Source organism: Lates calcarifer, linkage group LG18 (genome assembly GCF_001640805.2).
Source record: "Lates calcarifer isolate ASB-BC8 linkage group LG18, TLL_Latcal_v3, whole genome shotgun sequence".
Lineage (NCBI taxonomy): Eukaryota > Metazoa > Chordata > Actinopteri > Centropomidae > Lates > Lates calcarifer.
In genome coordinates, this window is record NC_066850.1 from 18,017,614 (window position 1) to 18,034,486 (window position 16,873).

The 16,873-nt window shown below is 40.0% G+C and overlaps 1 long non-coding RNA gene across 1 annotated transcript; it reads right to left on the bottom strand.

Moving 5' to 3' along the window:
- Positions 1 to 2,547: 2,547 nt before the first annotated feature.
- Positions 2,548 to 16,465, bottom strand: LOC108897431 (uncharacterized). Its single transcript, XR_001963288.2, has 3 exons — positions 15,953 to 16,465; positions 12,933 to 13,037; positions 2,548 to 2,683 (listed from the first exon to the last, which is right to left on the bottom strand). It is a non-coding gene; the product is annotated as an uncharacterized LOC108897431 (long non-coding RNA).
- Between the last annotated feature and the right edge of the window lie 408 nt (positions 16,466 to 16,873).

Consider the following 16,873-nt stretch of genomic DNA (forward strand, 5'->3'; position numbering starts at 1 on the left):
ATGAAATGTAATAACATAAGAATACAGTCTAGACCTGCTCTATATGAAAAGTGCCTTGAGATAACCTTCATCGTGATTCAGTGCCATAAATATAAGCACAACTTACATTTAAATCCTTCCCATGGTGATCTATTTCCTGCTGGAATCTAAGTACCAAAAGTCTATTTCTCCTGTGCACAATAAAATGTTATTCTACTCCAGATTTGCACTTGCTTTTTCTTCCAATGCTGATTGAACTGGGTGCTAAGAAGGTTAAAGGTTTAAACAGCTGATTCAAAACTATTTCCAGAAATACCAGAATAAGCATTTCCCTTTCACTTTGTCATACAGTATTCACTGAATGGAGTCCAGCAGTGACTGGTGTGTATTTGTGTGACCATGTGCTTGCTGGCAGTTCTTCCTTACACCAGTGACAGAGGATTTGTTATTTAGCTAGCAGCTGTAGGTGACACATTCAACAAGTGGTAACAAGAACAAAGAGTGTGTGTGTGTGTGTGTGTGTGTGTGTCAGGACAAACACACACACAGTCACAATTTAAACACAGGCCAGGCTTCAGCTCCCAGAGGGTGAGTAACACCTGGCTACTGTGCTCCAGACAGATGAGAATGCTCTCTTCCTGAGTTAGAGAGTAAAAACCGGTCAGCTCCTCAAAGTGCCCTTTTCACTAGAGGATGTTCTGCTCCAGTTCTCTAAGCCAGAGAAAGCAGTGTCACTAACTGTTGGAAAATGCATCAAGTATTCACTTCTACACCATTATTGCTTTCTCTATTCGGCATGAAGTTTTTTATTCCTGAACACTTTAAAACTTTGTAAAAAAATAAGGTAACTGTCAGTCGGGAGACTTGAAAGAGTCCACTGTAAAGTTCTTTATTTACACTGGACTCGATTTAGCTGGAGACCTCACATGGGTCAAGAACTTAGCTCTCACAAAGACAAGATTAAAGTGGAAACATCACTTGTTAATAACGCAAATGACACAGTACAATATATAGCAGTGTAGTGGTGTCTGTGTAAGTGGGAGCACTGTGGTTTCTAATTACTACTTTTATTTTGAATGCTTTAAGTATAGTTGACATTTTCGGTGAAAGACTTTTACCTGTAATGGAGTTTTTATATTGCAGTGTTACTGTTTTCATGGTGTGAAGAGACCCACCACCAGTTCACCAACACACACACCCACACACATTATGCCTCTCACTGCAACCTTCTGGAGATGCTTCCCCATCTAGCTTGTAACTGCTGTCAGTGTCTTTGCCGTCGAACTGTTTTTCTTTCTACAAAGTACAGCAGTGTGGCCGCTTCATATTTGTAGTTGTATGTGTCTGGTTAGCTAAGCTTGGGGATTACAGAATGACAATGGTTTGTTTGTCTTTCATTACTTATGTTGCCTGGGAAGAGACATTGCCTTAAAGGCTTAAGTCAGGGACCTGACAAGACCTGACATGGTTACTTGCAGCCTCACACTGCAAGACTGCACTATTATGATACTTTGGTTATTTTTAGGTAGGTATATGGTAATGCAGTGTTTGAATGACGGCAAGCCTGCAGGGCTTAGCTCCCCTAAAAAAGAGACCTGGAATTTACACAAATGGGATGTGGGGTTAAAAAATTGATAAACCACTACAGCCTCTTTACTACTGCAAAGAAATCATCATTTCATCCATTAGTCATTTTAAATGTGTGTGAACAACAAGTACTGACTTTATCCTCTGTCAGTGCATGTGACATGATAGAGCTGGCCACGTGAAGGTGTTAGTGGTGACGTTCATCACTCCCACTGAACCAGCCTCTAACACACAAGAGATTTACAGGAAGTGATGCACTCACGTACTGCTGCTCTTCATAATTTCATCAAACTGACAAGCCTGATGCCTCTTTGCTGTTTTTTTTCATTTTAAAGGATAAGTTCACAGTTGATAAAGACTTATTGGTTGCTATATTCATAGCTCCTCTTCATACAGTCTGTGAATAAGTCCTTCATTACACAATTTCCCTGTAAAACAAAGGGGACTTTCCTCCTTCTACTGCTGAGACTACTGAGGCCTTCTTTTTAACAAAGAATATTGACTTTTTTCCCATTGCTGTAGTCTTATACTACCTGTATGACCACTACCATTAGGCCCTTTGTCATCGTAGCGAAGAACTGACTTTAGGGTTTCTCCATTATATTGAGATTGCATTTCTCTCAAACCCTAGAGGCCGTAAAAGGGATCAACATGTTGCTTCTGCAGCAAACTTAGAAATCTCTGTTTACACATTTAAACAGCAGTGCTCTCCTTTTTTTTTCTGTTGTAAGGCAACCCATCATTTTCCCCCTGGGAGCCAGCCTGGTGTCACAGTGGAGATATCTCTGATTCTGCTGCACTGATTTTAATCCTCTTTTAAAAACTGTCCATTGTCCAGTCCAAGCACAATTTCACACAGCTAGCCCGGTAGTTACTGTAGACTCTTCCCTATATGTATCCATAATTCACTCTTTACTATACATAAAGCATGAAATACTTTTGTGTTGTATCTTAATTTATAGAATTTACCATTTTGTACAGATGATGTTCACTTTTGTTCCCAGACATATATACAGTAATCCAATTAAAACTAAGGTCAGCTAACCAAAACTTACATGTATTAAGTTGAAGTGTCGACAGCGTGTGAATCATTTACATCTGTGTGGCATCATCTTACCTGAAAAAAGAAGAAAAAAGAAAGTGACTTAGCATCAGTAAAAATGTGCCTCACAGCATCTGCACTGTGTACATTTTTCTATTTAAGACCTTCAGTGAATTTCCTTCAAGTTGATCTGAAAAGTTTATTGCAAACTCCTTAAACAACCCTGATCCCAGAGGCTTTGTGCTACTCTGCTCAGTGCATAGCAAGTAGCTTGTCAAGTCTTACTCTTCTGCACACTCTTCTGTGTTTAAATATAAATGTGTTTGTTCTTTTTGGAAGTAAGATGTTAGCCTGAACACTCTCTGGAGTCAGCAGATTAAAACACATCCACAGGCTGAGCCACACAGCAGCTCTCCACTCCCTGCTTGGCAACCAAAAAGCTTCTTAATGAAACCTCGCCAGTGACAGCCAAGGTCGGTGAAAAATTCGTAACGTGCTCTGGGGAAACCCGGAGCATTCAGCTAGGTTTTGGAGCAGCTCCCATGGACGAAGAACAAAGATTTTAAGAAGTCAACTGGCCAATATGAAAATCTGCTTTTTTCCTTCCTCCTCAGGAACAGAGGGATCCAGGAGAGAGCAGAGAGCAGTGGAATGAATGTTAGAGCCGAGGATATTAGCTGTCAGTCAGCCTTCCTCCATTGTGAGCCAGATGGGACCCCATGTAATGAACAATAAAGGAGGAGATGAGATGGGTTGAGCAAAGGAGGGATAAAACTTGTTTGTCTGACAAGAGTTGTGACACAGACAACCTGTTGGGTCGAGTCCCAGAATGCTACTAGCAAGAGAAGAAGGAATGAGAACACAGGACGTTGTAGAAAGCAGGCCAGAGCAACTTTTTCTCACTTTAAAGACGTGGACGAGTCTGTTATTCTTTCCTGCAATCACACCCGGAGCGTCCACAATAAAGTGCAAGCTCGAAAATATCCAGACTCTTAAAACTGTCAGGATGCTGATATAACTCTATTATAGTATGATATAATAAATCTTTCAAACCTTCTTGCAAACATGCATGAGCGTAGTTTGTGAGAAACAGCTAATATGTGCCATCTGTGTTGCCTCACACTAGCTTTTGTCCTGAGCTTTCAACTGCACAACTGTTGACAAACAACAAAATATCAAGTTAAGTACAACTCCCAAAGTGCATATCAGCAAGAAACTGTTACCTGCTCCTCCGAAGGTGAGCGGACGCTAAAGATTACACATCTGAGAATTTGGATGAACTATGACTCACTGTATTGTTTTCATATTGCAAGTGTAGCTATGTTCGTCTAGATGCTGTGTTTAAAAAATCACATCGAACTTGAATATAAAATGTTAATAAATTGATAACCTATGGTCCATTCACAAGACAGTTTAAATGCCTTCATAAATTATTTAGATTAATCCTGGTTAATCTGTGAAAAGCAGAGATGTTGGAAATTCAATATAATATTGCAAAAAACTTTATAGACTTGGCTGAGGTGGAAAAAGGTGGTGCATTAATGAAAGCAAAATGCAACACAGTGCAACAGAAACAGATATGGTGCATAAATCACAACATACATGAAACATGACTTAAACCTGTGTCTGCTGAAGAGACTGAAAACAGGGGCAGACGAAAAAGAGCAATGAGTTACGATCCTTAAATTAATACATGAAACAAGCATAAATATTTCAGTCATGTTTCCTACATTGTTTGATGGTTTGACTGGTGTTCCTTTAATTATGTCATCTTGTTGCACCTTTTTGTTCTGCAGTTTTAATGGCACCAACTGGAGAATTCAGTAACTCTGAATGTTTGCATAAGTGGGTGGAAACGTGGATTAATATGTTTTTTAAGCGTCCTGAAATATCAACTGCATAAATATAAGGAACAGTCACATTTCTCTCTCCTTTTTATCCATGTCCAGTAAATCACAGTGTGAGCAACACAAAAACCACAGCCCGGAGGAACATTAGAAATCAAACTTCACGTTTTACAGTGACACAGACAATAGTCTAGATTTTGGTTGTGCTTTCTGCTTTGTGCAGTCTATAGATACTATACTATACTTTCATAGGTATGCATTACTGACAGGAGAATAACTTCATGGTTAGAGTTTAGAATTTTTTAAATAGGTTAAACATAGGTTGATCAGTGACAGCTGATTGTTATGAAGGTGTTATTCGCTCTCTAATTTAGAAGTTTGTTTAGGCAAGAGGAATTTTTTTTTTCTAGCTCTGGCCTGGTGGCAGGGAGAAAGAGATTTACTTTATGTTCCTTATCCTTAGATCCCAAGATTGGATTTGGCTATGTGTTTATAGAACTTAATGGGTTGAAATGTGTGCTACATATGGATGAAAACCTATGTAGAAGCTTCCAAAATATCACCAAAAATCTTCTGAGCATTTTCTGATCTCTCAGGTCTGTGAATAAGGTTTGTTTGAGTTTAGGCAGCTGAAACTGCTTTGTTAAAGTTGACTTAAGTTTTTAGCTATGGTTAAATAAATAGTTTGACAGGATTGATGACAGTGTGCTAAGTATGGAGCTAGAAACTGCAGGAGAATTAGCAAAGGCTTGAAGCAGGGAGAATCAAACCTGGCTCCCTGCACACTTCAAAAATACACCCACCGGCATTTCTAAATTTCTTAACCTGTTACCAGACAGCTCCACTTTTGTGTACGAGCCTAAAAATAATGTACCCAAAATAAAAAGTTTACAAAACTGCTCTAAGTTTTTGTACTTTTCTCCCTGAAAAAGTACATCACATTTATTGGACCAAAGCTTGGCTGTGGCTTTGGTCATTGGAATCTGAACTGGTGTAGAATTTTTCACTAAATTGTTGGTGTTTTGCTAAGATTTTTATTCATTAGGACTAATTTTACAATTATTTTATGCTGTGTTAGTAGTTACTGTGTCAGTAACACTATCTTATCTCAGGTTAGGAAATCCTAAATACTCAATCCAACATTGGTTATCAACTTTCATGTCTGTTATGTAGCAACCAATGATACTTTCATCTCACTCAGGTATTTTTGTAACCTATTAGATTTCTCAAAAACAATAACAGTCAAAAGGGAAAGTTAGAACAGCTTAAAGATTAACCTAAAGTTAGGAGAGTATATTGAAGATTTTCAGAAGTCAGGAGGCTTGTGTAATGCGTTTTTCATATCTTTGACTCCACTGGAACCTGGAACCTCCAAATAGACTGTTTCCTTTTCAGTGTCTCAGCAGAGATAACACCTTACACTCTGTGAAGTGTTTTTTTCACCATCAGTAGCCTCTATGATCCTCTTTGTTTTGTAGCACTGGTCATATTTCAAGACCAGGGTAATAAGAGTATTCTATCGCCACTTCAAAAAGGACTACAGTTGGGTGGCTGCACCGTCTCACTAAGTCTGGAGTTTGTCTGGACCCCAGAAGCTTCACCAAACTGTTCAGTAAACTGACTGGGGTTGGGGCTGTTCTTTCCCTGCATGCTGCTCCTGATCAAAACTTCATCTATGTGCTTTCTTTTCTTGCCACCTATCCCTCGCTGAGCGCAACTATGAAGTGGGAAACTGTGAGTTGCTGGCAGTATATTTGTTCTTGATAGTAATGTTCAAACCTCTGGACCAGCTCTGATCTCCATGATGTTTAGGCTTCCTCCATTTCCTGAGCTAATGGCACTTCCTAGCCACCATTCTCAGCAGTGAATACTCTTATTATCCTTGTCTTTAATTATGACCGGTGCTACAAACTCAAGAGGATCATAGAGGCTGCTGATGGTGAAAAAAACACTCCGCAGAGTGTAAGGTGTTATCTCTGCTGAGACACTGACATTCACAGACCTCAGAGAGCAATGGAGACTGGCTTGAGGTGGCAGGTCAACCATCCGTTGTCTGGACTGACCATTAGAATATTAAGAAAAGAATATTAAAAATACCCAGAGACCAAATTCCCATCAAGCAAACTGGGTTTTATTCTTTGGTCAGTTTCACACTCAGCCACCACCCTGGTTCCATTTGGACTTTTAGAATGATTAACTGGCCTTTTTTCCAAACTCTGAGGTATCGTTCTGTTGCCTGGGCTGTTTGACAGAAAATGTCTGATCAATGCCATCATCAGTGCTGATAAGATTCCAACATGTTTTTGCACTTATTTAACATAAAAGCATCTTCTTCTAAAAATCACTCACTGTACTATTAACATATCAGTGCCTAATGATGTCACTGCTCCTGGTCAGTTTTGGATTGATCGAGCAGACGTGCAACAGTAACAGTAAAACACAGGGGAGGCCTGCCCTCTGCATGATGAAATGAAATCCTGAGCCAGCCAACTTGACAGCTGAATCATTTGAAAAATAGCAGGAGTGCAATGACTCCATAGGCCCTGCGGGAGTTTAGACTGTGGGAGTGCTTTAAATCTCTTTCTGTCTTTCTGTCTGTTGCTCCTTCCTCTTGCAGATTGGAGATGAAATCAAATTCTCCTCACATACAAAAAGCTGACTGTTTGGCTGCAGAGAGCACTCTCCTCCTCTGTCCACCTGCAGCACACACACACACACACACACACACACATAAACAATGCACTACCAGCCCTGCATTCAGAGTGAGTCTTTGTGACCAAAAATAAACAGACTGTAATCATCTGAATGTGTTCTCAGCCACACACACTCATACTCCTGTCGATAATAATCCTCTCTGAATGCTCCAAACATAATCAATATTTTTACACAGGCACGGCTGAGTTAATCTCCTGCCTTACTCCGCACTCTGCTTCTGTAAAATAATAATATCCCCAAGAGAAACTTATATGTTACATGTACAAGTGTAGACAGATGAAAAGAATCGCAGTGCCTTTGCTGGCATGAAAAACTCAACTGTCACCCACGCTCTCATTCAGAGAAGTTGCCTCAGTGATTCAATGGAAGCCATGTGGACACATGTGCTCTACATTTGGTTATGCCAAGCACATTTGGCTCCCTGCAAAACAATTATGTAGAGTAAAGTCTTCTGGCTCGTGGAAACGGGGTATGTTTTTATTTGTTTGCATATTCTGCATACCAAATTTAGCTAGGGTTTACCAAATTGGTTGAGAATACAAGCCAAAAGCTGTGTTATAATTACTACTGCTCTGTATGTTCTCATTGTAAAGTTCTAAATAATAGGTAGAGCCAGAATCAGCGAGGCTTCATTAGTGTAACAGGTGAGAACGCCCCCTACCCCCATCCACACCACACACACACACCACACACACCCCCACACCACACACACACATATTATGCAGTCCTCACTCTCCCTCAGTTTCATTGCACCTGTTGGTGGACAACTTTCGTCATCATCATTATTACTCTCACTGTCATAGTATAACTGCTCACATATGAATCAAGGAACTGATGGTGTCATAAATAATATGAACATAAATCATTTGAATTTACTGTCCTGAGCATACAGGAGCATACAGTGTTTAAAAAAGCAGATAATGATGTGTCATATGTTACAGACGTTCATTGTTATGCTCCTAAGTTTTTAATTTCATTTCTTCTCAGGCTATAAAATGAAAAGCTATAAATGGATTTTGATTGTTTGATTGTTTTATAATAACCCTGCACAGCACCTTTGGGTGCTCAGCATTCCACTAAAATTAACTGCAATTAGCATTTACACATCTGCCATTTAAGTCCTGTTCAGTAAGCCAGAAAAAGTGCCAGAGATTTGAGAATATTTCTGAGACACTGACACACACACACACACACACACACATTGACAGACTTGTGTTTCTGCAGGGTTTCACAGACAGTTTGTTGTTGAGGCTTTTAAATCCTCCCCAGGTGGTTTCTGTTCCCTGCTCTGGTCTAACAAGTTTCATCATCTCCACAGCCTGACCTCCACCATCAGCTCCCCTAACACCCCCTCAATAAGCAGAGAGGCTTAAATACAAGAGTGAAATCTTTCATGTATTCAATGTGCTTACAAATTCTCAACATTTTTATGGGTGTAGCAGCTGGCTACAGTCCATTCACCACTACAGGAGTTAATTAGCAGATAACTGTTAAAAATGTCATGTCATACTTCAGTCCTTGTTAGTCAGCTGCAGGATAATGGTTTTCTATGGTTATAATGGTTTTCTGGCATTCTCACTCATCTATAGTCACTCCAGAAAGTATTCAGACCCTGAACCTTCTGCACTGTTTTGTGTGTTGTAAATGTTTCTTCACTGGTCAGAACTGAGGGAAGGATGAATGCAAACCAAACACAGAGAGGTTTTTGAAGTCTCCCCATCTCTGCCGCTGAGAAGCCTCCCAATAGCATGATGCTGCCACCACTGTGCTAACATGCACCGTCAATTATGGGACCTTATACACAGGTTTGTTCCTCTTTAAACTATGTCCAATCAGTTCAAGATAGAAATGTACCTGAATGAATGAATGTACCTGACCACAATTTTGAGCACCTCACCAAGGGTCTGAATATTTTTGTCAATGAGAGTGTAGATGAGATTTCAGTTAGAATTTTTAGGAAATTTACAAAAATTTCGAAAAACATATTTTTAGTTAGTCATAATGGGTGTAGACTGATCAACGAAAATGACAGTTTTGTCCATTCACATTTAAATCTACAACACAATAAACTGTGTAAAAAGTGAAGGGGTCTGAAAACAATATGAAGCGACATAAAAACACCAGCAGTGTTTTCCACGACTGTTATAAAAGACACAAATGTAACCTTTTTAATTAAAAAAAAAAAGTTATCTGTCTAGTGCTTGACAGTGTGTTTTTTGTTTTTTTGTTTGCCCAGTTCACTGCCTCTGCTAATCTGCCTAACCGGTCATGGCTAATTAGCATGTCTTGTCATATTTGGTGACAACCATGACAATCCTTTTCCCTGTTGGCTGTCTGTCCCTCAGGCAGGGCTGATCCTCCCATCAGGCTGCTCTGCTCCAGCCAACACTGCTCCCTCTGCTCTGGACATTATTGATTGGTCTGCCTGGTTATATAAGAGCTTGGTAACAGGCGTCACTCTGAGGTCATTCAGGATGGAGAGATAAACTATGTGTGTGTGTGTGTGTGTGTGTGTGTGTGTGTAGACAGTATCCATATAGTGCAGAGCCGCTACGTCCAGTGGAGTCAATTCTGTCCAGAGCAGCCACAGAGATTAATGACTTTCACTCTGCTGCTACACTTTTCTGTATTTGTCTATCACTTTCTTTACTTCTAACTCACTGAGAGAGGAACACTTGTTTCTCTCCAAGCTGGGCAAAACTAGGAGGGTTTAGTTCAGCTAAGCTAAAACCTGATTTCTTTTTTAAAAAAAGATAATAATAATTTAATAAAACTTTATTTTTTATTCCATGCTACAAACACACACAATGAAGCCTGCATGTGGCTGCCTCTCTTCTCTCTCTGTCTCTGTGGCCATTCTTAACTCAAGGTCCACTTACTACTACTTACTACTAAAACAAAGTTAAGAACTGATCCTTGACTTTGCAGTGGAATGTCAATCTTTCTTGTGTCCGGTTGTGACTTTACTCTTCACTCATTTTATTTCTACATTAACATTTATTAGTTCCCAGCGGATCCAGATCATGTTTACTATTTCAGTCTTAGTCACATTAGACATTTTAATGTTTTTATTCCAACCAAGGACAAAGAAAGTCAAGTCAGTGGAACAAGTTATATCCAGTACCAGCATTTAAACCAGGCACAAATATCCAGGATATGGAGAATTTTCACCACCCACCCAAGAGTAATAAAGTTCCGTAAATGGACAAACAACTCCCCAAACTGAAAGATCTTTACTCTTTCTCAGAGTCTGCGAGTGGAGAACCTGCAGCAAGAAACCTGGGTGTAACATTTGACAGTGACCTCATATTCGAAAAACAAGCTACAAAAGTCATTCATCAGTAGTATCGTTACATTGTCTCAGATTATTGTCATTTATTATATTTAGGGTTGAGCCAAAAACATGATCTCACACCTTGAGCAAAAATAGCATGGCTAAGGTTCTAAAAATAAACCCCAGTGGCTACAGCGTTTTAAAATATACTTTACTACCATTAAACATAGAACATTGTCCTTTCAACCACTACAGCTGCATGCCTCGATATATGGTGTTTGGAATTTGCAGTGCAGTTATATATATAAACACTATTTTCTGAATGAGAGGTCAGGTGTATCCTCTCTCTCAGACCGAGGGTTGGGGGGGGCACTGGAGAGAAAACGATAGCAGTCGTTGGCTGTAGTCAGTTCAAGTGCACACTGCTGCACTTCTTACTCAGACAAAGATTATTTGTGGGGGGGATGATGCTCTACTCTACCACTGTACATGCAGTGTCTGTCTTAAGTTCCAGTCCAACAGAGTGATGTCTTCTCCTTAGCTGGTAATATCAGTTTCAGGAGTTGCATTCTTACTGTTAATCTTTCATTCATATCATGTCAGTAGTTTAAGACATAAAGATAATAAAGAGATAAAGTGTGGCTGATTGCTTGGCTGGCTGTGACACTGATAATGTCACTGTTAATCTGACACCAGTCAGTCACAACATCGACACCAACTACAGATTTTCACCATCGTCACCTCAGAGTGAGATGAGCAGAACGTTTGGTGAAAGTGTTTGATTGTAATAATTTGGGTAAAACCTGTAAAATGTGCAAAAAGTGTTTCACTACAAAATTGTTCTTGCACCTTATTTTAATGAGGATGTGTTACTTTAATTTTATGGTTTTGTTAAGCAGCCATTGCTGGCAGTCAGTTTTTTACATTTTTTGTTGGTTTGTTTTTTGCAGACTCAAATTCCTTCATATTGAGTTTAAGTCAAAAATGGAAGGTTGTATAATTAAACATTTTGTGTCATTTTTTTTCTTCTTAGTTCTGTTGGTCTGCAGTACTGATGACTGGGCCACTGTGCTGCTCTGAAAGGGGGCGGGAAGGGGGGGTTAGGGGAAAGGATTGGAGGCAGAGGGTAAGGGGTTGGAGTGTGAGGAGAGAGGGAGAGAGTAGGAGAAAGGAGGAGTGATATTAGTTGAGAGATCAGACTGAGGTTGGGTCCCTCCAGTTCTTCCAAAGATCCAGAGGAATCGTCTCCCCACAGACCTGAATGTCCTTCATCTGACTTTTGAGATGCGTCAGCCTTCCCATTTGTTCATTTGTACATTTTGCACTCTCTTGGTCTTCGTCTCACAGAGCCTGCTTGGCAACGTTGAGAGACTCCAGGAGAGAGACAGGAGAAATAAGCCATAGTCTCATTTTGGTTTCACACAGACCTCAAAGGAGAAGTAAATGAAACACTTTTGTGAGCTCCTCTCTGATTTTCATTTCCTCTGGGCATCTCTATCTTAGACTCCATTTTATGTAGCTGAGAGCTCCAGAAGAAGCATGTAAATGGACCTTGAGTTGAGATTATTTTTTAATTATTTACAATAACAAATGACTATGTGTGGTGTAAAAGCTGTTGGATGTACAGAGAGTTATCACCACCTCTGCAGCTCTCCTTTAGCTGTTGTTTCAGTTTTCTATCCCACAAACTCTGCTCTCATTGACCTTGTTTCAAGCAGCAGCAGGCAGCTGTTTTCATTAAGCAAGTTCTGATAAATCCATTGTACACTGCTCAGCCAAAAAACAGCAGACAGATACAGTTAGAGACTAGCGAGTGAACAGAGTGGAACATTTAACAGCCAAAGAGTCAGACATTTTTCTCTGAAGTAGCTGTAGCCATAACTAAAGATAGGCTGAATGTGCAACTGTTTGCTTACATGTCAAAACCAGTTAATGCAGTTTTAAACTGGAAATATAATGTTCCCTTTCAGACACATATTTTTATTTCAGGGGACCACATTGAAATGTTTGCATGCTTTAATGTTCATGAAAGTCACCCTGCTTTGACTGGTCAGCTCCCACAGGCTCCCAGACAACGCCCACTCTAGAACTTTAGAGGAACAAACACGAATCACTTCATTCAAATCACTTCTTTCAGCCCTGTTTTAAGATGCACTGTCACTGACTATTACAGGTGCTTCTCTTATTTTGTCCACCTCATTTATGTAAATGAGAGAGGGCTAAATAACAGAACACCTCTCTGTATAGCACCACAAACTGCATTCTCCTATATATGGTTCAGTCAACACCTTTAATAATTTCCCAGTGGAGTGAGTAATTTACTCCATCAGAACAAAGGGTTTCTCATAAACTGAGTCAGCTGGTGCTGGAGCTCTCAGGGCAGAGAGTCACAGTGGTCTTGACATGTCTTGCTGTGGATACTCTGAGACTTTCCTGATGCTGGTGGCTGCTTTGTTGTCTCCTGGCACTTAACAAATACAAAACTCACCCCCTGACAACTCGCTCCTCTGATGGTCCCTCATACTGAGAATAAAGTCTGCTGGATTCCTGAATACTTGATCAAACACGCCCCTCACCAGGACACTAGGATAATCTGTAAAACATGACATGAGTCTGTGTTACCACCAGTTTTATTTCATTTCATCAAAAAAATACTCCAAACCCTGGATGTCCTCTAACGTTAGACCAAGCACAGTCAGCTGTACAGTGGAAAATGACGCCATAAAGGCAAAACTGAACAGAAATTTAGCAACATGAAGACAACAAGACCCTCGATGCGTACGGCTCATGACCGCCCCCTCCCCACAGCAACTGACCCTATTACTTTTGCAGCAGACCTGAACCCTTTCTCTCTTCTGCTGATTTTGACACCATTAACTGTGCCACTGAGTGTGAAGAACTTTTGAGAGATCTACCACTCCCTGATTCACCACAGCCAGAGCCTTTCACACAGGAGGAGGTGCAGCAAAAGCCGAGCAGCATAACTCGTCTCTTTCTCTCTCTCACTCTCTCTTGGAGCGAACGTGGATTGCAAATAGAGTCATGTTTTATGTTAATGTGCTACACTATGTCAGAAAAAGTGTCATCAAAAACAAAGCATTATTCACATTTAATAATCAGAGCATTCACAATAATCACTCAAACAGCAGGGGGAGGTGCTGAGAAACCTCTCTCTCTCTCCTCTCTCCTCTCCTCTCCTCCTCTCTCGCTCTCTCGCTGACTGTTCCTTCACTTCCCTATTCTGTCTCAGGACTTGCACTTGTTCCCCCCTATACAATGGGAAAAATGGAATTAGGATTGATCTCTTCTGCTCTGTTTTGAATATTTCAACCAAGACACTAGTTGGGAAACAGCTAAGACAGAAAGCCTGTTTAACAGCACTATTACTTACTTATTGATAAAATATTATTACTAACAAAATGAATATTGATAATAACAATAATTTATTACATAACGAGACAAATGTCCGCAAGACATTGGCAAAGGTGTCAGCTATCGCTCTGAATGTCATCTATTGTCAGAACCTTCAGTCACTAACCAAAGCTCATGACCACAGGTATGCTATGGGTGGAGTCACTTTCATCCCAAAGGGATCAATAAAGTCCGCCTAAGTCTAAGTCTAAGTCTAAGTCAGACCGGTTTATAGGGTGCTCACATTGGGGTGGGACAGAAATGAGTATCTTGTACAGTTTGTACCTGTAAAACACAGCGTTCAAAGAGATGGCTACAGTTACAGGGTCAGGTGTGTGGAGTACACCATTAGAACTTTAAGTGGACACGTTAGTGAGGAACAGTGAGGACTGTAGACTGAGGAATTATGAGTAAATGCAATAGAATCAGATGCAACTGTGACAAACTTGTTTTCTGGAAATCATGCATGTGATGTGAAGAGGATGAGATGAAAATAAAACTGCTTTGATGTGTCTGTTTTAAAATGAGAAAAACTTGAGAAAAAACAGACCATTATATCTGATTGAGCACAATTATTATTTTTATTATTATTTTGTATGTAGAGGGCAGGAGGCCCAGATGAAAAGGAAGTTGGTTTGAAGTGATTCAAACTAAAAAATCTTGGGTCTTTGGGACTCTTTATTCCAAAATGTCCTTTCAGAGCTACCATGTGAAAAGAAAAGGAAACAAGAATTAGGTAGACAGCTGCACCTGAGCTCCAGTATTTGAAATCAAACACTGAACAAATACATAACAAAAAGAATTTAACTTAATTAATTTAACAAACTCCAAATAAAGATTGGTTAAATATTTGTTATATTGAAGAATTTTTCAAATTTGACCTTGGTGGTTCTGAAACTACAGTGTATTTCTTCTTAAGCAACTATTAGACAGCTATTGATAGTGGTAGATAGGTAACTCACTGCTCTATATTGCATGGTAGCTAAACAAAAAGTAGGGTTGACCGTGTAGTTGGAGAGGACAAAGATGGAAAAAAGAACTGGTTTGATGTTTTGGACCAAAAGTGTAGAAACTATTGAGGAAAAAAAAAAGTCATAGTAGGCCACTGGGCCATATAATGGTTATTGAAAAACTGATTGGAGGTGTCCTCAAACAAAATATGACGATGACATTGAAGAAAAAGCTGCACCACCTTATTCCATATCGTATGATTTCAATCCTAAAAATAAACAGAGGGAATGTGCACACAATGGCCAGTCCCCTGTGACTCATATAGAGATTAATCTCACTGCATCTGTAGTCAGTGCTAACTGTCTGGTGTCATTTTAACACAGAACAATCACACACAGAAAATGCTTAATAAGACCACGTCTCCTTGCTCTATAACTCTGACAGTTCAGCGAACAGGCTGTGGCAGTTCTGTGTGCAATGCCTCCATCTAGTGGTCAGATCATGTACTGAGCAGGATAACTCCATCTTTGATGTTCTGAGCTCGATGACCGCAGGGAAGAGCTACATCATCAGGCATGCTGTTTACTGACCGATTTCCCTCATGACACAGATCTGAGATCAGCCTGCTTAGGTAACACAGTTATAGATCTACAGAGAAGGTGAAACACAGTGCAAGGGTTCACAGAAGGGACAAACACTGTCTCTCACACACTCAGGTTATTAGTTTTGAACACATGAAGTGTCAGTGATCTGTGCCTGCATTGATACTCTCAAATTCATATTCCGAATTCAATATACAGGAGATAGAATATATTTCTGTGCTATACGAAATTAGGGAGGAAGCATTACTTTGGATTTGTACAGAACTGTGTGTGATAGGTGGTAGGACTCAAGAAAAATAGATTTGAATTCTATCTTATATAAATAAAACGGACTAGACTTGACTTAAACAGGGGGTGTAAGGTGTCTGTGATGATGACTGGATCAGCTGTTTTATCTACGTAAGATTCACCCAAGAGGGCTTATTACCTTAGCCTAGGGATTAATCTCAGTAATGACTGTCACTGTCTACAGAGTTCAGCAATGACTACATAGGCTCTATGTGTGTGTGATTTGCCACATATCACCTACAGCAGCTTCATCTACCTTTAAGGGAGCTCATTCATGGTCTTGTCAGTTCCAGTTCCAGCATACAGTGTGTCTGCCAGGAGCCTCCTGAGGTAGACAGAAAAGAAAAACAGCAGAAAAACGAAAGGAATTTCAAAACAACAGATCAAAAAGCGAATAAATACTCTCAAACGGCAAGATACAAGAGTTTGAAATGTAAAACAGAGCTCAGGGGTTGTCAGACAGTGAAAGAAGGAATTATCTCTGAATACTTTTCACCTCCTGGAGATTGTTGATGTGCACAGATACTGATGGGATTTTAGAATACAGAAAAAGCAGAGGCCTAGGAGGTTTTGTTGCACTCCATAGACAGGATCCTGGGAGAGGATGAAGGGAGTGGGTGAAGGACTCAGGGTGTGACGGCATCACAGCAGTAAGGTTTAGAACACTGACACACAAGTGAATCAGACTGAAATTCAGATCTTTACAGAGACATTTGTCAACTGAGATGCCACATGTACAGACTGACTTTGGAGACAAGGGAATATCATACCACTGTCATGGTCCAGACTGAAGTATGAATATATTTTGGATGTTCTGATGTGGTCCCCAGATACCCCAGATACCCCAGATTACCCCTAACTTTTCACAAAATATCTCACTGCTACCATGAGGTTGATATTTGTCATTAGATTCAGACATCCATATTCTACTAAGGAGGTGATCACCTTTTCTCTGTAGTTTACACCTAATAGTTAATTTTCTCCTGATTTCGTTTGATAACCTTCTGACCTTATGCACAGTGCATTCACACTGCACATACCATACGAGTACATCAACAAGCCTATAAAGCCTATGTGTTTTGGTGCTTTTGTTTCAGTATTGCACACATTTAGTCAACTCCTGTACAGTCACAGGTTAGTTTGATTTTACTTAGGCTGGCCTAAAGTTACTCTAATT